A 5514-nucleotide genomic window follows, 5' to 3' on the forward strand; every position below is an offset into this window, starting at 1 on the left:
AGGTTCAGAGTCCAGGGACTCGTGGTGGGATGACCATGAGTGGTCAGTGGGAGAAGAGGGAGCAGACTGGGAGGAGGAGGTGTCGGAAGCTGGAGAGGCAAGAGGGTTTAGTGAGCAGGAAGAGTCTGTGGCAGAGAGCAGTCCAGAATCAGAGGCAGAAGTGGAGGCTGGAGGCGAGGGAGGTCCAGAGGCAGAGATGAGTCAGGCTAGTGAAGAGGTCAGGGTGTTTCCCCCTCCAGCTGCAACCAGTTTCCTTCCCCCTGGTCTCCCAGAACCAGAAGTGGTATGAAGATGAAGGAGCAAAGGCAGTCACATCAGCGTAGTCTCAGATTGCTTGATGAAGGATCCAGGGGAGAAGGAGACTTAGGCAGCTGTGGGAAGGCAGGGAATTTGTCCAGCTGGAGGCTGCCTGGAGGGAGAAAAAAGAAAGAAAGAAAATGTGAGTAGGAAACAGAGGCGGATGAAGGAAGCCAAAGAGTGTGAAAAGGCAGAGTGCATGCAGATAGTGTCCCTAGCAGCTTTCGGAGAAGCACTGGTGAGATTTGGAGCTGAGCGTCTTGGAGGAATTGGCATATGTGGTACCCGTGTCATCCAGCATTGCCAGAGGTCCAGCAGGGGTGCATTATGCGGGAGTGGGGAGATCTGAATGAGAAATTCTGCATATGGTGGGAAAGCAGTGCTGGAGCACACATTTTGCATGCGAAAGGTTCAGTTCTTGGTTTTCTAGGTGGGGAGGAGGATGCGGAGCAAGATCATTGAGATGCATAGCCTGGGGTCGGGGGCCATGGGGTGGGGGGCCATGGGGTGGGGTGGAGTTTAGGAGAGTACCATTTAGAGAGGCCTGGAGAGCCTGGACTGAGGTTCTCTGTTCCTCAGGAATACAAAGCCAACCATGAACACATCTGAAAAGCAGATTTTCCAAGAAGCTAAGGAAGCAACTGACATCCCCAACAACTTCTTGGATGATCCATCTCTTCCAGCATTTGAGATGAAGTTATAACAAAGAGACAAATGAAATAATAATGTAGAATATCACAGGCTGCATGAGAAGTTGGACATAAATATCTTCTGCTCGGCAAATGCGGAAGAAGGTCTATATTACAAAACACCCTGCTGGGCCACAAACACAGATCTGTAATGGTTTGTTTTCTACACAAGAAAAATTGCCATTGTCATATTCCAAACTGTGTTTAAATTGTTTTATTATAAACTCTCTGTTGGTCCCTGCATAACTGGGAAATCATTCACTCTAAATTTATCTTCTCTCTGCATGGCATTGACATCTTCTGGCGTTGTCAGCTCTGTCTCTGTCTCTAGGTATCACCCTAGGAGGAAAAAAAGAAGAAAAAGAGATGATGCTCAGCTGATTTCACAATCTCCAGTCACATTAATTCTTCCTGTGGCCTGTATAATGTTGATGCTTCATTTTAAGAGGAGTTCATTTGAGGCTTTGAGTTTTAACGAGAGAAAACAGAACCTACGAAAAATGTGCGTTGCTATAAAGTTTTTAAACTGGGGGAAAAAGAAAGCATGGGCAAAAATTTACTTAGGTCTGTAATCACCGCTCATGCTCTACTCCTTGCTAAGCAGCCATTAGGGGCCTGCACACTATGCGCCTGTGCCCACATGCGCACAGACCTCGGTCTCATGGCCAAGACCTTCTAGCTATGCCCTCATGAGCTGCAGTTAATATCTGGCACTGGTGGTTGTACATAAAACATGAGACAAGGAGAGGCAGGAGTCCGGAGAGATCCATGCCTTCTGCATACACATTGGGGGTGCATATTGCTGATTGACTTTCCCAGCAGCATCACCTTGTGTCTCATGTAATGCCACCCTGCTGGCTCCCCCAGCTTCCAAAAGCGGCTTTTTAGAGGATATGGAGAGCTGCATGAGTGCATTAGTAGGATGGCAGGAGTGAAAGGCTCCCAGACGCACATGGCATTTTGCATCCTGGCTTGCCTCTCCAACGCATCAAGATTTAGGGGCTCATTCATAGGCCCAGGGTGGAGAGTGTAATGTTTCTGGCCACCTGTTTGCTATCCAAGCTCACTATTTCATCAGAATATGGTGTGCCTAAGGCTTGCAGTGGTGTCCCCAAGTAACCCTCCCAAGTAACTCTGAGTAGCTGGCAGCTAAGCTGGTAAGAAAACTTGAAGAAGACACTGTTTGGTGGATGGTGTTAGAATTCCATATGACGGTATATGTTCTGACTCCACAGAGTGGGAAGTGACGGAGACAGGATGTTTGTGTTACTGTGTTCTGTGAAGTGGAACTATTGTCCTTTGTTCTTTTTCTTTTTGCTGTCTGATGCTAGAGAGAGAGGGAGCCATGTTGCAGTGCCCTGTGTGTGTTTATATGTAAATAATGCAGATTAGCCAAAATGCTGGGTTGCTGAGGTCTGTCATGCAAGTTGCGCAAACTCTGCAGATCCTTAAGTGTGCCGGTTTCGGTTGGCATCGGTCGCTGTGATGTTTGGGCTGAAGAAAGCTTTTGAAGCTCCCGAACGATCGACCTGGAGGAAGAGAACATGCCAGTCGGGCATGTGTCTCTGCCAGGGTCCTACTCAAGTGTAGGCTGTGCTCCTGACAGATGGAACCTACTGTCTCCATGTTGCCCCATCATGCTGAGCTTACCTTTCATGATCCTAAGAGCTATCACTGGAGATTTCAGGCCTGTTCCCATTTGAAGACTACCTTCTAATAATTCTGGAAGCCACCATTCATTGGGTAATTTGAGGCCAAGTGGCAACATTGCTGGTTCTTATTTTATCATACCCAGTTAAATGGTTTTGTGTATGTGTGTGTGTATGTCAGGGGACACACACGCACGCGCACACACACACACACACACACACACACACACACATCCATACCTTGTAATTTAGGATGTAACATTCTAAACTGAGGTTAGGGCTGAAGGCAGCTGGAATGTCTCACAAGCGCTATTCTGGTGAGCGTGAAATGTGAGCTGGATTCCCCCCCCTCCATGAGTTTCTATAAAATAAAAGACATTCAAAGCAGAGAAAGTAACCCTTTCATGGACTACCTGACTGCATATGGTTCTATGTCTTGTCCTCTCTCCCCCCCTCCCCAGCAATTTTGGAGGTGAGGCTCTAAATATCTTTTCACTTGTAGGAGCACAAAAGGCAAGGAGTGACCAAGAGCACGATCCAGCGACTCCCAAATTAGCAACGTTATTAGTTGGCTGATGAAAACCATTGTATAATGGAAGTTGTGGGAAGGAGGGAAGCAGAGAACAATGCAATGAAGTGGAAGCAGGAAGAAAAAGAGCAAAGGATGGCTAATTGGAAGCCAGTGTACTCAGGTAACTAAGTATAATCGTGTTTGATAAAACAGGTGATGGCAGCAGCTATGGAGAGAGCTTAGAATAATAGAACGGTAAAATTGTAGAGCTGGAAGGGACCTTGAGGGTCATCTAGTCCAACCCCCTGCAATGCAGGAATATGCAGCTGTCCCATATGGGGACCGAACCTGCAACCTTGGCGTTATCAGCACCACACTCTAGCCAACTGAGCTATGCGATCTAAAATGGGATAATGAGCATCTTGGCCTAAGAAAACTGAATTCTGTAACCTGCCTATATTATGCACATTAAACAGCTGCACATTACTTCTCTTGCTTTACATACTTTATTACGCCTTTCCCTGCTTTTGTTCACCTCCCCCCACTTATACATAATTTGTTTGACTTTCGATAACCTTCTGGGCAAAAAAGTAATCCAGTAACCCCAGACCCCTGGAAACCTAATTCAGGCTGCAGCTCAGAACCCAAAGAGAACCAACATTACACTCTTCAGGTGCTGCTGGACCACAGCACCAGCTGTCCCCGAATCATTGGCCAGGCTGGCTGGGGCCGATGGGAATTGTTATCCAAGAACGCCTGGAGGCACCATGTTGGCCATGCCTGTTTTACCAGCCATTAGACAGTAAACCTCTACAAACACAGCAGCACTCACTTCTGAGTGGACATACAGTGGTACCTCGCAAGACGAATGCCTCGCAAGACGAAAAACGTTCAAGACGAAACAGTTTTCCGTTTTTCTGAGTCCTTCCGCAAGACGAATTTCCCTATGGGCTTGCTTCGCAAGACGAAACGTCTTGCGAGTTCTTGCGAGTTTGTTTCCTTTTTCTTAAAGCCGCTAAGCCATTAATAGCCGCTAAGCCGCTAATAGCCGTGCTTCGCAAGACGAAAAAACCGCAAGACAAAGAGACTCGCGGAACGGATTAATTTCGTCTTGCGAGGCACCACTGTATGTGTGATTGCACTATCAGCAACTCATTTCTTCAATGAGTTTCAAGTTTTGCTCCGCCTTTCCTCCTGCAGCTTTTGAGGATGGAACTAAAAGTCATGAGAGACACTGAACCAATCCATTGTTATGTCTCCTACAAACCGTGTGTGATGTCATAATGCTGGGCATCTCTCCCCCCCGCCATCCCTAGCCAATCACATTAGTCGTGGCATTTGTGCCTGGGGCAGTACAAAACTGAGTTCTACCTGCGGCCGAATTTGTTTTGTAATAAGTTCCACTCAAATGGCTTGACTCGGGGAGACTGAGTATCGTGCACACGTGAAAATCCCTGGCACGGAGCCTCCATATCTTTGAATGCAGCTGCCTGTGAATGCGCCTCTTTTATTGCCATGCTCAGATTTGCAGTGCTTTTAAGAATAAATTTTCCAGATTCTTTTTTTAAATCATAACCACCAAGAAGAGAGACTTCAGTTGGCATTTTAATACGCTTGCTCCAATTGCAACCCAGATTAATTTGTCGTACTTGGGAGCTCCAGCTCAGTCAAAGTTATAAAGAAAGGAATCTTTGCTGTTGTGCATGTACATAGGCTTTGCCTCTTCTCTTCTTGAGCCTCCGTAATGCTCCTTGGCTTATGACGCCCGTAATGTTCCTTGGCTTATGCACAGCATTCGCTGTTTCCCCGTGGCTGCGGCTGTGCTCAGCTCTTGAGGCCTGGCAGCCAAGAGGTCTCAGCTAGTCCAGCTGTGGCTAATTTAAGAAGTCACAGGTGCAGCAATAACCAGCCAGCAGGAAGAATTGAAGCAACGTGGATACCCTTCTATGCAAAAGACGTGAAGCTATTCCTGTGGTTCGCACCAGGGGTGGAGGACAGATGATTGGGGGCAGCTATCCAAGCAAAGCCTCAGGTGCTGAAGCCAGAGTCCGGCCGTACTGTGGATTTTGGGCAACCAGGATGCATTTTAATGCCTTCCGATGGGCATTCAAGCTGCTTACATCTCTTCTGGTACATTGCTTTGCAAGCACAAGACTCTGGTTGCGGAAACAATGCAATATATATTGAAAAGAATGCTACATTCTAACTTAGCATTGTTGGACTTGTAGGCAGCTTGGGTTTTGAACCTTGTTCCCTGTTCCTATTAGCTGATCAGAACTGCAGGATATATATATATATATATATATATATATATATATATATATATATCATTGTTTCCGAAACCTGGGCCTCCGGCTGTTTTTGGACT

General features: G+C 46.8%; 1 long non-coding RNA gene across 1 annotated transcript; it reads right to left on the reverse strand.

Moving 5' to 3' along the window:
• Positions 1-1185: 1185 nt before the first annotated feature.
• LOC309533802 lies at positions 1186-2989 on the reverse strand. Its single transcript, XR_014220476.1, has 2 exons — positions 2876-2989; positions 1186-1325 (listed from the first exon to the last, which is right to left on the reverse strand). It is a non-coding gene; the product is annotated as an uncharacterized lncRNA (long non-coding RNA).
• Positions 2990-5514: the final 2525 nt, after the last annotated feature.

The sequence above is a fragment of the Podarcis vaucheri genome (genome assembly GCF_965113315.1).
Source record: "Podarcis vaucheri genome assembly, chromosome: 6".
In the NCBI taxonomy this organism is placed as follows: Eukaryota; Metazoa; Chordata; class Lepidosauria; order Squamata; family Lacertidae; genus Podarcis; species Podarcis vaucheri.